At 31.0% G+C, this 23,187-nt stretch overlaps 1 pseudogene; it reads right to left on the bottom strand.

Annotated features, from left to right (window-relative positions):
- Window positions 1-2,580: 2,580 nt before the first annotated feature.
- On the bottom strand, window positions 2,581-3,340 carry LOC120146021 (annotated as a pseudogene).
- Between the last annotated feature and the right edge of the window lie 19,847 nt (window positions 3,341-23,187).

The raw sequence follows: 23,187 nt of genomic DNA, 5'->3' as shown, positions 1-23,187 counted from the left end.
AATTCACGAACAGATGGACAATTCATCTGTAACACCACAACACCAAAGTCTTCAAGACGAGTTTCAGCTTCACAACGAAGTATCTTTGGCTAGAAGACAAACCATGAGCTACTTCCAGTACTCTGAGTTCGATTTCAACTTCACGACGAAGGATTTCAGGCTCAGAATTTTCCAGTTTTGACTCAATCGCACGACAAGGGGGTCATTTCATATTGACAAATCATTTCAAGATAGATTCGACTTCGCGACGGAGGAGCCATCCGCAACTCAATTCGACATGGAGTTATTCTTCGACTCCACTGAACGAAAATTTGTGTCTTTTTATCTTGTCCTATTTTTCGTTCCACGAAAAAGGACAAAGAGGGGCAGCTGTAGACACCTATTTCTTAAAGATATAACTAGCAAGAGTTTCTCTCCTAAGGGACTCTTCCACCACCATATCTTTTAAATCACAACTACACCAACAACGTGTAACAACCGGGCAAGGAGTCTAGTTACATTAGGATTCTATTGTTGATAGGATTCTAAGAATAGTTAGTTTTTTTTTTCACTATAAATACATGTAATCCTCCCCATTTGTAAGACACGGATTGTGATACGAAATACAAGCAAATTACGAGCAATCTTAGAGTGAAATAGAGTTTTTTTCCTGCAAATTTTCGAAGAGAAATACAAGGTAAATATAGTATCTTTTTCGAGTTTATGCTTGCATGCTTGTGTCTTGTTACATTTGTATTCGAAAACATCAAGAAAACGATTTTTTTTTTGGAACATGGGCATTTTTCGGGATCTATTTTTATAGATCTAGCCCCGAAGCTTCTTTTCTTGAGAAATACTTTGATTTCGGAATGGGTGTGAAAAAGGGGTAATCTCACTCTTGGTCCCCTCTATTTTTTAAAGTATTTAATTGCCCCCCAAAATCAATGGTTTCTCTTCAAAATTGGACCTTCACGTTTCGATTCTTTCGATTAGTCACTTTTTGAAATCCAACTTTTTTCCTCATTTTATTATTGTATATTTTTATTATATTTATTTACTTTCACGTTATATATACACATTTTTTTATGTTTACTATTATTTTATTATTATTATTTCTCATGTATATATATATTCTTTATTTATTTATTTTGTCTTCCTAGTGTTTATTTACACATGTATATATATTTTTTCTTTTCTTACCTTTATTTATTTTATTAATATAATATTAGTATATATATATATATATATATATATATATATAATATATATATATATATATATATATTTAAGTATACTTTTCTTTTCATTTACAATATTTCTATTTTTGTTTCGAATTATTTATATTATATTAAATTTTTCTTATATATATATATATTATGTCATTATTTATATGTATAAGTAGAGATGTATTATTATTATTAGTTACTACGTATATTTTTTGTTATTATATTTTGTTCTATATTTCTATATATTTCTATTTTTCTATTATTTTTATTTAATACTATGTACATCTTCATTTTTGTTGTGTTTTATCTTTTTTTTATCTAACGTGTTTCTTGACTTTTCAAGGGTGTTTTTTAAAATAATCAGAGGTAAGTAATCAAGGCCAAATTTTACCTTTTAATTTAAACTTACAATTTTCTTAATTTAAAACAACTGGAAATTACGTAGTACCGAACGGGCAGTTCAAGGGTGCTAACCCTTCCTTGACTGTAACCGACTCCCGAATCCGACATGTCTCTGGTAAAACGCAGATCAAGTAAGAAATAAGGTATATGGTCTACCTATTTGTTTTAAAATAAAAGATCGGTGGCGACTCCAATCCATTTAATCTAAGTCGAAGCCCAATTCCGGGGCCCAACCAAAAGACAGTTGCGACAGTTAATTTTGAAATTTTATTTATATTCACTTTATTTAAATTTGTGTGTTCATTTTAAAAAAATATTTTTAGAAGCTCCGATGCGATAAACAATTATATCAAATAAATAAGCTATGAGAAACTAAAGAATATTATAATGTCAAAAATGAAAACACAACCACCATATAGTAAAACAATCCTATAAAGAAGAGTTAATTGTATCCTATGTTATCAAACTATGATTTTATTTTTAAACTGACCCCTACATTTTTAAATATATTAATTTTATTCTTATATTATGGCTCTCATTTTAATTTGGTCTCCAAAATTGTATACATTTCAATAACATCTCCAAAATATGACCCTCATCCTATATTGGTCTCCAAAATTTTATACATTTCAATAACATCCCCAAAATATGACCCTCATTCTATATTGGTATCCAAACTTTGAACATTTCAATAACATCCCCAAAAATCACTCAAAAGTTTAGGAATGAAATTAAAATATTCAAAAGTTTGGGGACTAATATAGAATAAGAGTCATATTTTAGAGATAAATTTGAAATGTCCAAAAGTTTTTGAGGAACAATTTAGAATGAAAGTTATCATTTGGGAATGAAATTAGAATGTGTAAAACTTTATGAGCAATTTAGAATAAGGGTCGTAGTTTAAGGATGTATAGTGTAATTAATAACCAATAGACAAACGGATACAAGTATAAGAAAACTTGGGGGAAAAACAAATGAAATTGAAATTATAAATGATATAAGCCTCAACGTTGTTAAGATACTGGAGATGATGTTGCAAAGCTCAAGTTCATTGGCACTTGATATCTTGGACAGCTTTGGTCACCAAGTTTACTAGCATGGCACAATTCATCTCTGCAGATTTCTTCTTCTTGATCAATTTCATCAACTGCACTTTCCCACTCAGTTTGGAATGGCAGGTCAGTGCCAAAAACCCAGATTCAATCTCACTTTGCAAGCTTGAATTATTTGGTATATTATTCGAGTTCAATTCCACTGTTACATTCATCTTCTTCGTGGATCTCGCCTTGCTTCTTCCTCTAGCAAAAAATGCATCCCCAACTCCAACTCCCCCGTAATTGAACGATATGGTGGTGTTGTCGAATTTGAAGTGGCCGAAATTTGTGTTCTTTACGGAGACTCGGGCGTTGAGTATGATGTTGAAGGAAAGACGAGTTGGGAGCTGCCACCGTGAGATCCTCGACGATGATAGAGCGGACTCTGAACTTGGGATTTTTTATACGCATCACTGTAAGCGAAAAAATCAAGATGACAGTGGTCTGGAAAATGGCGAAAGATAATGCGAATACAACCAATTTCATGCGTTTCTTTCGCTTAAGTTCCTTGGATACCTCTGCAGCAGACTCTGTTTCTGTCTTTCTCTGTCGGTAACTTTGCTCCGCCATTGATGTATTCTCAGTTGAAGGAAAAGGCTAATGCTTTTTCTTCCTATATTGCCTCTTGGGGTTGTTCAATGGAATCTATGAACTCCATGTATATATATATGTGTGTGCATGGGACGTCCATATTCATGATATTACAGTATTGAACTTGAAGATACTTTGGTTTGTGTAACATAGTAAAAAACAGTGAGAAACGTTAGAAAGCTGAATCCAAAGCTAGCCACAAGCCCACAACCAGCCGAAGAAGAGTTCAAACTAAAATATACCAACCAGCCCACAACCTTCCAGCTGTGCAATAAGTCAATATACGAACCAGGAAATCCTTCTATTTTGTTTGGTCAAATATTCGACATTGTACATTTACATAAAGATTTCAGACTTTGAAGCTCAAAGTACAACCAACTAAAATATACTTATGCACTCACAACAGCCATGGATGCTTCTTTGAAATATATAGGACTAACATACTTCTCTTTGGACTTCTTTTCAGGCATCATACAAATTGTTGTCAACTTCAAGGATTTAAATTACGGTTGCGGCGATAATTGCCGTCATTGCAGTTATCGCGACTATATAATTACAATTTTGGACTATATTTTTTACCATTATATAACTGTCACTATTCTAATAGCGGACCACTATTTAAATTCCTGATCTAGTTACCTTAATTTCTGAGTAAATTCTTACTTTTCAGAATCTCAAGCCTACGCACAAGACTGTAAATGAGCTCCCATGGGTGCCTTATTATAAGTTAAATACCTACATTCTTTCTGGTAAGAAAAATCTCTGTGATTTCATTGATCTTCCTTTCTGATAGAGCAAACACCTGCGGTGCTCTCTTAAAAGTAGACAAGATATCATCTTCAGAGAAACCCGACTTCCTAAAAAGCTTCAACTTCTGTTCCCGCTTCTCTTCACTCATTGAACTCAATGTCCTAACAGCAACGACAAACATATTCGACTTCCTATCGGCTCCCATGTCATCCTCCCTTTTCATCCACTCACTACAAGAAATTTTTACTATTCTGATAAATTTAATTTTGTCAAAATTAATTTTTGTCACTATTAGTAGTTTTTTGGTGACAAAATAAATAATCGTCGCATTAGATAAAAAAAAGATATACAATTATGAAAAAAGTTAAAATAGTCGCAATAATTTGTCACAATTAGCAAACATGTGTAACATATGGTGACAAAATAAATTTTATTACGAATTTTTGTCACAAATGTTTCCCTCCAATTTTTTGACGCCAAATTGAAGGCATATAGTGACAACTTTTGTAACTAAAGTTTTAGAACAGAAAAAAAATTGTCACAACAAATAATGAGATTTAGATTTGTTGTGACAAATTTTCTTTGTAATTATATATTTTAATTATAGTGATAAAATGTATAGTCACAAATGATCATCTCCAATTTTTGGTACAAAAACAAAATCATATAGTGACATGTTTTGTAACTATAAGCTATAATTATTGTTACAAAAAAATTATCACAACAAATAATGAGATTCAATTTTTTAGTAAAAAACAATGTTTTTCGTTATATATTTTAATTATAGTGACAAAATATAGTGTCACAAATATTTCCCTCTATATTATTTTTGCGCCAAAAAAGTCATATAGTGACAAATTTTGTAACTATAAGTGTTAATAATTATTACAAAAAATATTGTCACAAAAAATAATAATATTCACGTTTTTGTGACAAATTATATTTGTAGTTATAAATTTTAACTATAGTGATAGCATATATTAATTGTCATAACTATTTTTCTCTACTTTTTTTTGTTTCAAAAGTTATATTGACAATTTTTATAATTATAATTTATAGTTATTGTTATAGAAAAATTATCACATCAAATAATAAAATTCATGTTTTTTGTAATAAATTATTTTTGTACTTATATATTTTAATCATTATGAAAAATTATACTATCATAACCATTTCTCCCTATTTTTTAGTGTCAAAAATGTTATATAGTAACAAATATATTGTATTAATAAATTTAAGTTTTTTGTAATTAATTATTTTTGTAGTTATATATTTTAATCATTATGAAAACTTATACTATCAGAAATATTTCTCCCTAGTTTTTGGTGCAAAAATGTTATATAGTAACAAGTTTTGTAACTATATGTAATAGTTATTATTATAGAAAATTATCACAACAAAAATTTCATTTTTTTAATTAATAAAAGATTCAAGTTTTTTATAAAAAAATTATGTTTGCAGTTATATATTTAATTATAATGATAAAATACAATTATTATTATAAAAAACAAAATGTTCAAAAAAATTAATTTTTTCTGATAATATATATATATATATATATATAATTAAATGACATTTTAAAATAAAATATAATAAAAAATATATTATCAAAAAGTTTAGGGGCTTGTTTATTTATTAAAAAAATATTATTCTAAATTTAAAATCTAAAATACACAAAATAATATAAAAATAGTAAAAATAAAAATTAAATTGCGAAAAAATTGAAATATATGTATATATATATATATTGAATTGGGAATGAACAAGCTAACTTAAGACCTTAGGTATGGAAGTCCGTGTAAGTCTTGAACAATATATATTAATTATAGTTGGGTAAATTTCCTATTAATTTTTTTACATTAAGTTTAGGTAAAGTTTATTTCCGTTTATCATGTTATATTCACTACAATACGCTTCTTAGTTGTATAACTATTTTTAATATTTTTTATTATAGAGTTTCATAATAGTTAATGATAGAAGATGTTGGTTAAAGGGTCATGTTAATTGTTTTTTCTTAAGTTTGAGGGTCGCATTGAATGCGATAGTAATTTGATTGCCAAATTAATTTTTTAAATATACAAGAGTCTTATGTATCTTTTTCTGAAAATTAATATAAATTAAATAAATATTAATCGGTTATAGATGACCCGAAAATATGGGTACCTAGGTTTTATGGATACCCAACTTATGGGTGCCTGCATATTACTGGTTTAGACGTAGACCGAGTTTTTGACACCCAAAAATTTCGAATACCTAAAAAAACGAGTACCTAGATATGAACATCTCTAACTAATAAGGATGATAAAAAATCATGTATTAAATTTACTACGATTATTTTTATAAATTATAACACATCAAAGTTTAACCATAAATTATTTTTAATACACGAATTTTATATACGATTTTTATCATTTTTATTAATAATTAATATTATTATGATTATTGATTTGTTTTATATTTTAATATTATATGAATCTCTTCAAAACCATCATGTTATGAAGATTATATTATTATTATTATTATTATTATTATTAATATTTTAAGAAGATATCAAAAGATTCTCTAATTAATAATAATAATCGTACTATGGGTTTAATAGGAGTGTAATTTTTGTTGCATATTCAATTTATTACAATATTTTATATTTTATTATTTTAATATTATATGAGTCAAACAAATAATTGTGCTATGCTCTTAATAATATTAAACAATGTTTTTTAAAGTAAATAATTAATTTAGGAGGGAAATTTCCCTCTATTTTATTTTAAATGAAATTGATTTTTACAGGGAAACTGGTTTTTAGAGAAATTTATTTGTATTTATTTTATAAATACTTTTTTAAAACCCTCAGTTTAACTGTTTCAGGCCATTATTCCAACTTTATATTTTTTCTTTCATCGTGAAGGCAAAAAATAAAACAACGAGTTTTTTCTTTGATATTATGTCTAATTACTCTTGTAGAGATTAATTTAAAAGAAATCTAAACCTAAGGATTTGATCTAAAATTAAGATTCTATGACTACATTGAAAGGAATATAAATTACCCAACAAAATTAAATGCAATTAATAAGAACCAAGGGATTAAAATGTAATAAAATAAAAAGGCAATAGTTAATTAAAAATAAAACATAATAGCATCAAACGATGACTAAATTGTACTAAAAAAACAGTGAGCCACGATCAGAAATTAGAAAGAAACATTCAGTGAGCAAATTAGAAGAAATAAAAATAAGGGACGACATATGAAAATACTGGAGCATAAAAGAACCCGTATTCTAATTAGACCAAAACTTTTAGCAGAACACAAAAACCCTAGCCTTTCACGCGTGTTGTTTTCACTTGGCCATTTCTCCTCTTTGTGTGCCGCATCTCTCTCCTCATGTATCACCTGTTATTATCATTTATTTGATTTCATCTCCCGATGGGTCTACATTCATCCCTGAATGTCGTCGGGTACTGTTCAATTCCCCGCCATTCTTGTAACCGTCACTTGTAATCCGCGCAGGTGTGTCCGCCCTCGCCTACCAAAACAAAAAAAGATGTTGCTAATTGGCACTAATGGTAATGTGGACCATCGATCAAGAAGGACTTCGGAGACTGCAATCGAATTGAGAAAAAAAATAGGGTCAACTCTTCTAGTTCTGCCGTTGGATGACTTCCACTTTATATTGAGTTTGGAATTCTTGTGGAAGATAAGAGTTTACGTTTCACCTCTTTAGATGGCTTTGAAAGGAAGAGATAGATACTGTACAGAGAGGAGAGTTCAGGTCAAATCCTGTCGATAAAAAATTCTAGAATTTTATTCATCGCTAAATTCTCGTTTGCTTGCTTTCATGTTTAAGGTTTTGTTTTCATCTTTTTATAGATTTCAATTTGAACTCTTAGCTTCCTGATTTTACACAATGGATCGGGAGAGCGGCATTATCGATACATGTAAAATGAGATTAATGGATCTTGTTTACTAAAAAAAAAAGAGATTAATGGATCTTGCCACTTTCATGCTCTGTTAGAAAGCAGAAATAATTCTTATATCACATCATACTGCTATGATCTTACTGGTTTAGCAGTAACTGTTTTATTTTTTTCTCTTAGAGTGTCCTGCAACTAGAAAGGCAATATTGCGGGCATTGAAGCTTCTGATATTAGGAATTTTTTTACAAGGTGGCTCGTTATTTCTTTAACCCTGTACAACATATCATGGCTGATGGATATATGTATGGATTTTCTTACAACACTTATATGACAGATAAGGACCACTGTTGCATGCGGGGCAAGGAGAGGAAGATTGTTGGTGTGCTTCTCGATTTTTGGGTTGCTCATGAGTCATTGTTGGGACTATTACTGGGCATTAAATGCCACAAATTTGTATTGGATTTCTTTTCTTTTTTAATGCATATATGGATAAAAAATTGTGATTTCAGCCACAATAACATATTAAATTTAATAAAAATATATATTAAATTTAATCAAAATAAAAAGTTATGTTAAATTTATTTCGTCATAATATTTTTTCAAAATAACAATTATGTTATTTTTTGACGAATTTGTTTAGTCATAATAACAATTTATAACAAATATTAATTTCTCAATATAAAAAATTATGACAAATAACATTCTTTCACTATAACTATAATAAATTGTAACAAGTTTATTTAGTTACAATAACACAGTAAATTTACTCAAAATAAAAAGTTATGTCAAATTTATTTCGTCACAATATTTTGTTAAAATAAAAATTGTGACAAATTTATTTAATCAAAATAACAATTTATAACAAATGTTAATTTCTCAATATAAAAAATTGTGACGAAGTAATATTCTTTCACAATATCAAATTGCAACAAAATTATTTAGTCACATAAAAAATTTATAGAAAATATTTAGTGATGAAATAAAAGTAGTGAGAAATTAAATTTTGTTGTAACATGTCTTTTTTGTCACGAAAACTTTTTTTATTTGATGTCATAATTTAAGTTAATTGTGACAAAATTTACTTTTTGTGATAAAATAAATATTTTATTTTAACAAATATTTTCTCTGTATTTTACATGTAGTGACAAAATAGAAACCGTGACAAATAATTTTTGTTACCGTATTTATTTTCGTCACAAAAACTCTTTATATTTGATGTTAAAATATAAGTTAGTTATGACAAAATGTAGTTTTCGTGACGTAATGGTTAATTGATTGTGACAAATATTTTATTGCGATAAGTTAATTATAGTAACAAAATTTTATTGTTACAATAAATACTATAAAATGGTAATGAACAAAATTTTGTCACAATATACTTTACATGACAAGGTTGTTCTAACAAACATGGTAACAAATAAAATTAGGCAAAATAAATATATCATGACAAATTTAGTACTTTTAGTGATAAATAATTTTGTTGAAACAATCGAAATTTCTTGTAGTGACTGCCTAATGCTCTCAGGTTTAATGAAGCAATAAAAATCTAGGGCGATGCAGGCCTCCGGGAATTTCGATGCCTTGAAGAGCAAGTTACCGCTCAATCGAGCTGCTGCTGCTGCTGTCTGCTCTACCACTAGCACTAGGGGTATTTCCTTCATTCCTTGTTGCTTGAATTAAGTCTCCATGCATGCTGAGCTGCTGATACAGCTTCATCTAGCCTATTATAATCAAATCAAGTCCACCGATAACTTTTTTCTTATGCTGGTGAATTCTATGTTCCGAAGATTTTTACATAAAATTTGAGGAAAATAACAACTATAGAGATTTCTTTCTTCTAACCTACCAGAAACCATACAGACCAGTGCTTTGATCATTAAAAGATAAGCACTAACGGCCATACAGAATAAATTGATACACGCTTCAGTGGTGAAATTCGGTCCTTTGCTGTGGGATGTATAGGCTTCTTGATGCCTGTGAAGCTTCAGAAAAGGCTCTGTCTGAACTCTGAAGAGCATAAACCTGGTAAAGATCACAAAATATGACCATAAACATTAAGTAACTAGATGCTGCAGATGTTAAAATGAGGCATGTTTGAATGGTAAAAAAACGCGAGCCTCGGGTGCAGAATCAACTCCAGAAAAGATCGCAATGCTTGTTCTGCTTCTCCCAATCTGCATGGTAAATTCAGATAATGGTATAGAAAACTGCAGGCAGTAATAATTCAAATTTCCTTTCTGCAGATGATTATATAATGTTTTGCTTTACATGAACCTATGGAATGTTACCTGAGATAAATTGTTGCCAACAAGTAGGATCAATCTGAATCGCTTCCTTGAACTTGATAACGGCCTAAACGTAACAAGGTCGTATGTCGCCTGCTTTCGATCTTTAAAGGTCAATGCCTCTTCAAACCTTCCCTTTTTTGTCATTTTCTTTCCAGAGGCACTGTTTCCCCTTGAAGATGATTTATTGGGAACATCAGTTTAAAAATCAAAGCAATGCTAATTTAACAACAAACATGAATGTACAAGGGAAAAACACAACACAGAAGAATAAATGAAACATAAAATGGAAACTTAAGAATAAAAAACTCAAGTAACAAGAGATGGACTGAATGAGAAGGATTCAATGTTGCATGGAAGATTTATTTACATCACATTCATTCCCTTCCACGTGATTAAGATCAAGATGAAACCAAAACATAACACTAAAAATGATTTTAGAAGAAAAAAATTAGATGACAAAGCGGAACTAAAGTGGTAATTAGTTGGCAAGGGGCTGGTCTAGATTTCTAAAGTTACCTTGGATAGAGAAATTTGAAATAAAATATTTTTAAATGTTAATACTTATTTGTTTGGAAACTTTTTTAAAAAAAATACTTAGACTAATAAAATTTCATCAGAAAAAATAGGTTTAATTGCACATTTAATACCTCAACTATAACTTTTGTTTTGTTTTAGTGACTCAACTATTTTTTTTTTCAAAATCATACTTAACATTACGTTTTTTGTTTTATTTAGATCACTCACCATTAAAAAACTAATGGTTATGTTTTCATGTCATCATATGGTAATGACACACCATTATTGAAAAAATATTAAAAAAATAAATGTCGGTAGTTATATTAATTTTTTGACGTTGAATAACAAAAATGAAATCAAAACGTAAAACTAGGTATGATTTTGAAACAAAAAATAATTAGGTGACTAAAATAAAAAAAAATAGATAGGATACTAAACCTGTGTGTAGGGGTGTTCAAAATTCGGTTTTAACCGAATTAACCGACCGAACCGAACTAATTCGGTTAATTCGGTCGGCCACCGAATTAGTTCAGTCGGGGAACGGTTAAGGTTTTTTTGGATATTCGGTTAACAGTTAATTCGGTTCGAAATCGGTTAATTAACCGAATTAACCGAAATAAAATTTTAAATTTTAAATATATTATATCTAACATATGGGCTCAGCCCAAACCATTTAAAATCCAATTAATAATTTAAGATCAAATAACTTTTAAACCTAAATCAATATTAATTAATTAAAAAAATTATATAAAATTTTTATTTTATAATTATATATTATTTAAATTAATTGTAAACTGTTTTTTTGAATTAAAAAATATTAAATATATTATATATAACATATGGGCTCAGCCCAAACCATTTAAAACCCAATTAATAATTTAAGATTCAATAACTTTTAAACCTAAATCAATATTAATTAATTAAAAAATTTATATAATTTTTTTATTTTATAATTATATATTATTTAAATTAATTATAAACTGTTTTTTTGAATTATAAAATATTTAATTTTTATATAAATTAGAAAATTTTAAAAAAATTCGGTTAATTCGAAAATTAACCGAATTAACCGAAATTTATTCGGTTCGGTTAATATTTTCGAAAAAAATTCGGTTCGGTTAACGGTTAAAGAAAAAAAAAAGTTCGGTTAATTCGAAAATGGTAGTTCGGTCGTTCGGCCACCGAATTAACCGAATGAACACCCCTACCTGTGTGTGTTAACGTGTGCATGTGCGTGTGCGTGTGCGCATGTGCGCGTGCGTGTGCGCGTGTACGTGTGTGTGTGCGCTTGTGTGTGTGCATGTGTGCGCGCGCGTGTGTGCTTGTGTGTGTGCGCCCATGTGTGTGCGTGTGTGCGCGCGCGTGTGCTTGTGTGTGTGCGCCCATGTGTGTCTGTGGTGTGTGTAAAAGTAAAAGGTAATATATGTTCAAATGTAACTCTTAACCATTTAACATTAAACGCTCATCTCTCTAGCATTCATGGTGCTCGAAACCGAAACTTCAAGTAATAAAATGATATTTTATAATTTAAAATATTTTATCTTATAATATACTATATGGATTAAATAAACAATAATTTAATAAAAAATTGAAAACCATCTTTTTAGTTGATTTTTCTTAAAAAAAATGTTTATATTATGAGTAAATGACCGCCATTTTCAAAATACCGTCAATATGACCACTTAACTAATTAATTGGGTTCAATATAACCACCTACCATTAACATTTAATAGAAGTGCTAAGGTGGCAATCAACAAAATTGATATAATTATATATGTGATCCCCGATACTTGTAAATTCTATCAATTTGATCATAATTTTAATTTAATTCAATAAATTTAATAATCTAATTAGATGGTGACACATGCCACCATTAGATTAAATTATCATTTCTATAATTTTAATTTATTTAATTTAATTATTTACCTTCCAACAAGAAGATGACATATGTTACCATTTGATTAAAAGAAAATTAAATTATAAGAGAAGACAGAATAACAGAGTTGAAAGGATTCAAACTCAGAACGTAGGGAACCCAAGCATGCATGCATAACCACTAAGTTGACCTACACATTTGGATTGTGTTTTGTAGCACAATGTATATATTTTGTAAGGGTAAATTACGCGTTTAATATCTAAACTATAACTTTTGATCCATTTTAGAACCTAAACTTTCATTTTTTTAAATTATACCTAGAGTTTAGTTTTTGTTCCATTTTAGTACTCTTGTCGTTAAAAACTTTAGTTTTGTTTCATTTTAGTACCTCATTCAAAATTTAACGTTAAGTTTAGAAAAAATTAAAAGTTTAGGTACTAAAACAGACCAAAATTGATAGTTTATGTACTAAACGCGTTAAGATTTTAATGGTAGGGTACTAAAGTGAAATGAAAACTAAAAGTTAGATATGATTTTAAAAAATTAAAAGTTTAAGTGCTAAAATAGACCAAATATGATAGTTTAAGTACTAAATGCGTTAAATTTTTAATGGTGGGGTACTAAAGTGAAATTAAAATGTGTACAGAGATATTGAAATTAGGCCATATGAAAAACTTGAAAGCACCAAACCACTAAACCAAACCTTACATTCAAATTATATTTTTGATAGACTTTATATATATATTTAACACTGATTTATACAATATTTAAAAAATAAATTTAAAATCTATATATTTTTAAAATAAATTTAATATTTTTTCACATTTACAATTCAATGATTATATATAATATTAAATTGATTCCTTTTAATTTAATTAATAATTTTATTTTTATTAAAAATAAACTATGTAATTTAAGTAATAAAAAATTAATGACTTTAAATTACACATTTTAAACTACACAATCTAATAAAAAATTAAGTAAAATATAAATGATTCATAAAATATATTTTTAATAAAATAAAATCATTAATTAAATTAAAAAAAACTCAATTTAAGATTATATGTGATCATTGAATTATAAATGTGAAAACGAAAGGGTGAACTACACCAATTGTCACTAATGTTTGACTAAGTTTTCATTTTTCACTGAAGTTTCAAAAGTAACAAATCAATTGCTAATGTTATCGATTTGTAACATAATGGTCTTGTTACACCCTCAAATAGATACGAGTAACAAAATGATTTGTAACAACTCTTGGAGTTGGGCCTTCAGTTCCTTAAGCTCCTTAGGGGTCATACAATAAGAAGCCATCGAAAATGGAGTTGAATCGGAATAGACTTCAATCTTAAACTCAACTTCTCTATCCGATGGTAATCTTGGAAACTCCTCGGGAAATATATATGGAAATTATTTAACGGTCTGAATTCTCTCTATGCTAAATTTGGAACCCCTAGTATCCATAATATAAGCGAAGAACGCCTCAGACACCTTCTTAATCATCCTTTGAGCTAACAAAGCAGACACAATGTTCGTCAAGAACCCACGATGTTCTTTAATCATCACTATCTCCATGTCATCAAGAGTCGTTAGAACAACTCTTTGTCGAGACGTTTCTTTGCCCTGGCAACGGAGAGTGCAAATAGTACACCCCAGACGGTGTAACTAGTCTCAAAAAAGTAAGTGTTTATCCTCCATGAATCAGATAAAACACCAAATTGTAGTGTCGCCACCAATCTTTTTATTTGGTGAGATTGGTCACCAAAATGTCATATTATTTTAATAAAATTCCTAAGAACAATATTAAAATAATACAACTCGGGTCTACTTTACCAGAAAAATGAGTTCAGGAGTCGGTTACGTATGGGAAAGAATAAACATTCCTACAACGCCTAAAACTGGTGCCGGTATTTATTAATTAAATGTCTTTGCAGTAAATTATAAACTTATAATTAAATTTAAACTTACAAATAACTTAAAATAAATAATTACTAAATAATATTTAACATAAATATCATTAATCTTATTATAAAATTACTATAACTACAAGTTATGTAAAATAATAATCTAAAAATATAAATACTAATTAATTATATAATATACTAATTATTAATAATTAAAATATAAAGTAATAAAATTAAATAACCTAATTCGAAATGATATTTAAAATTATATACCAATTATGTGATTTACCCTAAATTACTAATACAGGACTAAAATATAAATTTATTAATATTTAGGGACTAAATGCATAATTTAACCCATATATATATAATAGTGACTAAAATAGAAATATATAAAATTAAAATGCTAAATTGAAATACAAAGAAACCTGATTTCGGTGACCAAAATGAAAGGCTTACAAATCAGGGGGACCACACGTGTAGTTTAACCATTCAAAAATTATAAAGATACCCTCCCCAAAACGACGTCGCACAAGGGATGGTATTTAAGCCCTAAAATCGACCCTAAGGCCTTCATTCTCTCATTTCTCTTCTTTACTTCTCTATCTTTAGAGAGAGAAGCTGTCACATATCTCTAGAATTCCCTCACTGGAGGGAATTCGACCCTGGCCGAAAGCCGATCGCCACCGTCAACCGCCAGCGCCGGTCACCACACACGGTGGCTAGAAAATACCCAAATACACCAAAATGTACCCGAGCCTTCTAATCACTATTCCAAACTCTTTTTGGCCTAAAAATCTTCTAATCGGTCGGGATCTTAGATTTTACCTTCGGTTTTCTTAACTTTCCGACGACGTTCAAACTTTGACGGTGGTTAGTTCCTTCACTCTCTTCTCTTCGCTTTTTGTTATTCTTACTGTTGTGCTCTATGTGTTTGGTTTGTGGTTGCTTTGTGTCTCTTAGTCTCTCACTATCTCTGTTGTTATCTCTCTCTTGTTATTGTTCTTGTTGTTTGCAGGAACGATCGAGTCCTTATATAGGACTCAGTGGTACTTCCTTCGGACCGGTCACAAGGGTGTACTCTGGTGAGTCACCAAGGCTATGGCGGTGACTCACCTAGAGTGATACGATGTACGGCTGGTATTAATCTTCTAGAACCTTCAAGATAGCTCTAGAGAGGCAGTGGAGTTGTGGCAGCGCCAGATTGGAGCTGTGGAGGCGGTGAAATGATAACCCTAGGGTTTCTGTTTGGATTGATATGGACCCTTGATCTGCGTGGAGATCGAACGGCTGGGAGAACGGCGGAACTGGAGAAATATGCGTGAAACCCTAGCAGCTGATGGGTTTGCTCGTGGGCCTGCTGGATTTGGGCCTGGCTCGGTTGCTAGGCTTGAATCAATTATAACCCAAATCTGGACCTAGCCCGAGTTGGGTTATAACCGGGCCAACTGAACTTGTCTTGGGCCTGTGTGCCTTGCTTTGTAACCGGGCCTTCGGGCTATATAAATAATAATATTTATAATATTATTTATATATATATAATAACATATATAAATAATCATCACTTGGATGAAAACTATTGTCGATAGTTGCCCCTCTTTGCTTATTTTTGTGTAAACAAGAATAAAACAAAGATAATAAGACAAGTTTTCGTCGAGTGAACTTCTTGCTTTGTTGGGAAATTCGTTCCAATACTCTTTCATGGAGATCAAATTTTGATCTTATCTTGCTCCTACTTCATTACTCTTCTGTGAAGGCTGATGATTGACTTTGCAAATGATTTGCTTCACTACTCTTCCGTTAAGGCTGAGTTTGCATGCCTTCATTACTCTTTTATGAAGGCTTCATACTTTACAAAAAAAATCTGTTCCACTACTCTTCTGTGGAGACTGATCTGGAATGACTTAAAAAGAATCTGTTTCACTACTCTTCCGTGAAGTTCAGACTCAAACTTGGATTACTCCACTACTCTTCTGTGAAGTTCTCATACTTTGTTGAAAAATCCGTTCCACTACTCTTCCGTGGAAACTGAATTTTATTCTTGATTTCTGCTTCACTACTCTTCCGTGAAGTTTGATACTTTGCTGAAAAATCTGTTCCACTACTCTTCCGTGAAAACTAAATTTTATTCTTGCTTTCTGCTTCACTACTCTTCCGTGAAGTTTGAAAATGATTGACTTGACAAGAATCTAATTTCACTATTCTTCCGTGAATATCATATTCAAAGTTGGATTTGCTTCCACTACACTTCTGTGGAGTTTGATTTGACTTGAGAAAAATCATCTTGAAAAACTGATAGATGACTCAAAGAATTTACAAATTACCCGAAGGCTTTACAAATTACCCGGAGGCTTTAATTTTCTAGAACATTAAATGAGAAACTTTGAAAATGGTTTTCTCATTTTGATGAGAAAACATCTTACCCTGAGGTTTTACAAATGACGCAAAGGATTTAAACATCATGCTCGAAAGACTTACAGATGACCCGAAGGTTTACAAATTCGTGGGAAATAATTTAATGGTAAGAAACTTTGGAAATCGCTTTCTTACTTTTCAATAATTTCATTTTTGAAAAGATTAAATGAGAAACTTTGAAAATTGATTTCTCATTTTTAAAACAACTTGTTGGTTGGGCATGTCCCCAATACTTCCTCTGTATGAATTGCGTTCATATATTCCTCAGATGTTTGCCTCTCCAAACATGACTCTTGTATTTGTGATTTAGATTCTACCTTATACTTGTAAGGTATTTTGTTCCTGCATCTTCAAGTGAGAAATGTATCTATGTAAATGCAATCAAATGTATCAATGTAATGCATTTATTTTATGCAAATGATATATTTATTAATGCAAAATGTTGATTCAATCTTCTTTTGACTCCCAAGTTTTGATCTTCTTTATATATTCTTTTATCTTAAGAAGACCTGTTTCAGTTATGGGACTCCTGCCATACTCAGAATTATGACCTTGTTTCCCCACTTCTCTTAATAACACTAGTTGTCTATATCTGAACTTGAGTAGAAATCCGATAAAGCTTTCATCTTTGAAAAGAGAATCTATCATCTTTGAAAAGAGAATCTATCATCCTTGCAGAATTTAGATATAGCTATGTTAAACCCAACAGAGATTACTCAGGATATCAGCCCACATCTGTTCTGATTTGACTCTTGAAACACATCTCAAGATGGATTTATCTTAATTATTTTCATGTCTCCACATCTAATCAGATCTCGAACAAAGTTTTTTTTTCAATGCTTAACAACAACCCATTGTTTAATCTTAGTTGGCTCCACTGGTTTCTTGTTGTTAAAGTTCCAACGTTCTTTTCGTGGAAAGAAATCTTCATTATTTCTGATCAGGAATATTACATGATCGCAGCATTGGTTCAGCACCATAATTACTGGTTCGTAAAACATTTGACAACACATTCATCATTTCATGTGGCTTCTGTGAGGATGATGTAATCACAAGGTGGACAAAACAGTGATGTATAGTCAATTCATTGGTCATCATTTCACCATTTTCATTCTTTATACCTTTTTATTTCAGGAGAATGATTTTTTCTTTAGAATGGTAAGAGTCCAACATACCCCATCATTTTCTTTTTGTTGGTGTGAGCCTTCAAAAATGCTCCAACATTGATGTGATCGTTCAAAATATCCTACTTGGATCATTTTTGTCTAAAATGGGCCTAAAACATGCCCCACATGGATTATTTCTGACTATAATGGGCCTTCATCATGCCCAATATTCTAAGTTGTAAGGTTCGCTGTTAATGTCCATTCATACTTCTCATAAGGTCCAATTTTGATAATGCTCCATCGTGGATACTCATGGCTTGATTTGTGCCAAATCTTTTGATCTTGAATGCTCTCATTCCAACAACTTGAGGAATTCTCTTCGTGTTGTCACAACTTAAAAAAGTGACCAATTCTTTTGACAGAAATATATGAGATATGTTCTTTTTCCAAATGAAGCAATTATCTTTTACTTGACATACTGTCACACAGGGAATATTATAAATCCATCTCCCCAGACTTTTGATTTCTCATGTCACTTGCTTTTAAAAATGTGAAAAGCTTCATCATTCTGGCCTTTCTTATTCTAAGGGTAGAATAGGTATCAACTTGCTTTAGGATCATTTCTCATTTGAGACTATCCTGTTTAAAAATGTTCTTCCTCCTTTCTTATCAAAGAATGAAAGAATTTTGGAAAATATTGTCCCTTATAGGTTCACAATAAAATCAAATCATAAGCATGAATTCAAAGGATATCAAAAGAATCATCCACTTTCACCATTTTAGAGTTATAGTTCTTTGACAAGTATCAAGATTGAGAAGTTAATTTCAGGTTGGCTTCCCTATTTTCTATGGTTACATCTTAGTGAAGATGTCACTCCTCTCTCGCTCTTTTGTGAACATTGTCACATGCCTTACATTATTGACTTTGTATCTTTAACCGGATGCGTACAAAATGACACAATCTAGTATAACAATTACTAGATCTTCTAGAGTACCTCCATTTCAATTCTCTGAAATCTTTGATTCCATTTAAAGTAGTGTGAAAATATTAGTCTAACATCGAGATTCATGTGTGTACGTGTGTGATATAAACTATAACAGGTATTTATTTTCTTTTAACAACTTCTTTTGCCATTTTGGCTAGTTGAATTCAGCTCTATTGACATTAGCCATCATTAGGCTAATTGAAACTTATCCATAAAGCCAGGGCTATTAACCAATTGCTCTAGAGGGACAACTTTTTCTGCTTATATGACTCTTACTTTTTTTTTTAAAAAAACCTGTTATAGTCTATGTGTCTGGTAAAATTCAGAAAATCTCATTACCAAATTTCAATTTCCAAACAACTGACTTTAGACTAGATTTTTCAAAGTTTCATCGTCAAACCTCATCAATAGAAAATTAATCTAGCTAGCTTTGCAATGTTACAAAAGATGCCCCACGTTGTATGCTTCTAAATATCAATACCAAGCCTTTTGTCTAATTCCTTACATTGGAGAAGGTTCTCTCATTTTTGTGGAAAGGGTAGTATTTGGGATGTATTTCTTCTGAGTTAAGGTCAGGGTCCTTTTCTTTCTGGTTTTCATTATTGATACTTTTGTCAAAAATATATAACTCTAATTGTAAAGAGCTTTTAATCTAATGATATTCAAAGAATTTTAAGATTGCAAAATTGATTCAATACTCATAACCTTAAAAGCAACACTTTTTTATTATGAAAGTGGAGAAGAAATGAACAAAAACATGTTCAAACAATATACTATAAAATGAAAGGTACAATAGTGGTAGGTAACAACTTCCATTATCCTATTATTCCTTTGATGTTTGGTGTATAATCAGACCAGGATCTTTGTCTATATTTGTACCCCATTTCTTGATCATTTCTTAGGTAGCTTCTTTGGATGAGCTTTTGGGTACACAAATCTCAGCTTTCCCTGAGCTATCTCTTGGTCAAATCCCATCATCTTTTCTGACTGGCAATTGGGTTAAGTTTGAATTTCAGAACTAATCTCTTTGGTGGAAATAGTTGTATCCTGATTCTGGATGTTCCTTGCAATTGTATCTGGAGTAGCATTCTTTAAATCGCTCTCTATTTCCCTTGATTTCAGAAAACTTGACATAGGTGTCCCCCAAGGTTGTATATGTCTCTTTTCTTTTTAAACATGTAGGCCAGTCTCGAATTACCTTTCCTTTTGCTCTTTCATTGCTCATTTTCGTATCCTTTCTTAGCTTGACAGAAGTATCGAGAATTAAATCTGCCATACATACTTCATCTTCCTAGACCTTGCCTTGTTCTCCATTTGTTTTGACACTATCAACTTCATTTCTGTAGTTGACTCCCAAATGTTTGATCAAAATGGATTGACTGTTAGCATCCACTTCTATAACTCCATGAGTCAGAAGATGTTGAACTCGTCGTTTGAAGTTGTCACAATTTTTGATGGACTGCCCTCGGATTCCAGCATGATACTCATAAAATACCCTTTTATTATACCATCTTGGGTAAGGAGGTACCAAAGGTTTAGCCAAACATGGGGGCAATAAGTTGGCATTCATGTAATTTGGCATATAACTTGCTGTATGAGATTGAAGGAAAACAGGGTAGAGATTCCCTTGATATGATCTTTTCTTTGCTATTGCTTTTCTGAAAATGTTTGCTTTGAATGTCTGCCTTTCGAACATCATCTTGAGAGATAATCTAACTTGAAAATTTCTCTTTCTTAATCATCTTTGAATTCTTGAGGATGTTAGGTTTCCCTTTTTCGAAACATAACAACCCTTCTGTCATAAGGTCTTGAACTTTTAATTTCAGCATTATGAAACTTTCAGTAGAATGACCAAAATCTCCATAGTGATAATTGCATGGATTCTTGATATTCTTCCAATTTGGATGCAAATAAGTACTAGAAGGGATGAGTGTCATAAGACTATTTTCAAAGAGAAAGGGTAACAACTCTGAATACGAAATTGGAATTGGAATGAGATGTGTCATTCTTTTTTCCTTCTTGCCTTTTTTATCCGTTTTCAATGGGACTTGTTTCATGTTTCTCTTCTTTGAACCAGCTTCAATGTCCATGTTATCTTCCATATTTCCTGATTCGTAAAGCTGAGTTGGATTTCTACATTTCACAACAGGTTCTTGGTCATTTGTCATCATTTCATTGAAATCCAATCTTTTTCCTGGAGCTTGCATTTTTTCATGCTCAATAGGATCTTATAACATTTTCTCCCCATATAACAGAGTAACCATCATACTCTTCATCTCACACATCTGCTCCTTGGAGTCATCTCGGAACCTTCTTGTTTCTTCAAGCATTTCTCGTTGGATTTCCACAAGTTGTTCTTGGATTCTCTCAATCATTCTAACTCGAGCTAATATTCCATTCATTGCTTTCAATCTTTTTAAGACATGCCCTTGATTTTTAGAACTCCTGATTTCAAAATCTTTTACTGATTACTCTCATGTTATCATGCTATGCAAAACATGATTGAGAATGTAAAAATGTATATGTAAATGCATGTATGAAAAGGTGTAATTCAAGAGTAATTATCTTAAAACAAATTCCATTGAACACAAAAAGGGCTTTCCAATACATCCAAAAGATCATTACATATAAGGGATAGATTTCCCTCCTAATTTATTTATCTCCTTAAAAAGCCAAGTTAATTTCCATTTATGCTCCAGAATCAAATCATCATCCTGCTTCAGTTCCATTGTAAAACCAGCTAAGTTCGCCACCTTGTGGGCTACCTTGCTTGCTTGAGCAACAGCTTTCTTCAAGTCATTATCTTTTTCTTGAACCTTACCTGCCATTTCCTGAAGTTGCAGACAATATTGTTCATTTTCCTTTATCAAAGAACTTTTATGTTCAAGAAGTTCTTGTACCATATCTCCATAATCATCCACCATTTTCAGCAATGTGTGATTCTGAGCTCTAGTGGATTTTAATTCAGCATTAATCTCACATTGATGGATCAGATATAAAATTTCCACGTTGGCTATATCCTTATTCAATATCTGGCTTTCAGCTTGACATTTTTCCAAATTGGTAATGGTTGCATTGTATATCTCTTCGGCAATTTGAAAGTCATAGGAGAATTCATTTGCTTGATCCTCATGTATCTTTTTCCAGTACTCAGCATCACTCTTCAGTATAATGATTTATGTCATCCATTCTTCAAGAGTATTTCCTAGTCCAACATCTTTTAAGGTTTGACCGACTTTTCAAAAATCATCAAGCATGGCTTCAACCTCTATGCTCAATTTCTTGTTTTCGTCTTTCCAAAAACGGGCTTGAGCTTCATAAAAATTCTCTTCCTTATGAATGCTCCTATCGATGCTCTTACCATAAAAAGCTTTCGGTACCAATCTAACAGTATTTTTGCATGAATACCCCTCAATTATTTTAAAAGCTTCCTTGAGATATCCTTCTTTGACTGCTTCACAGTTTACTTGATTATGAAACCCTTTGTCCATAATGAAAACCTTTGATTTTGATAATCACTCTTGAATCAACACCCTTGAATATGTCATGATTATGCAAATGCAAATAGAATAATTAATATTTGCATTTTCAGGATATATACAAAAATTGGTTAGTAAGAAACAAATCATATCCTAACCTCATGTTTTTCTAGTTCCATGCTTTGTTTGGAAAAATAATCTAACCACATGATTTCTAGTTCGCATGCATTTATTCAGAAAATAAAACAATAATAAATAAAAGACTCAATGTGCTTTCCCTTGTGTAATTACAATACTCATTTGGGTTAGGCTCCACTATACTTCAGTTCTAAGTTTATTATATGATGGGTTTTGGCTCTAGAGTAGGAAGGGTCAACGAATTGTCCTTTGTTGGTGTCCCCTTGGACTGTCAAGCCCTCAATCATGGTCCATTACAGACTTTCAGATTAAATTATATTCGAAGGAACACACTTCCTTATGTCCATACGGAGGTGAAAACCACACGAGGAACATAAGGTGTGAGCTCAAAGAGTGGTCCCCTATCCCATACAGAGGTGAAAACCATACGAGGGAATAGTTTCTCATTCACTTAAACAGGATAAGAGCGGAGTTTTAGCTCATGTCATGAATGCAGTCCTCAGTGGGTGAGGAAAAATATAAAAT

This window comes from Hibiscus syriacus, unplaced genomic scaffold, assembly GCF_006381635.1.
Source record: "Hibiscus syriacus cultivar Baekdansim isolate YM2019G1 unplaced genomic scaffold, ASM638163v2 tig00110895_pilon, whole genome shotgun sequence".
Taxonomy (NCBI): Eukaryota; Viridiplantae; Streptophyta; class Magnoliopsida; order Malvales; family Malvaceae; genus Hibiscus; species Hibiscus syriacus.
The sequence above is the reverse complement of the archived record's forward strand: the minus strand, read 5'-3'. Positions and strand labels throughout refer to the sequence as shown.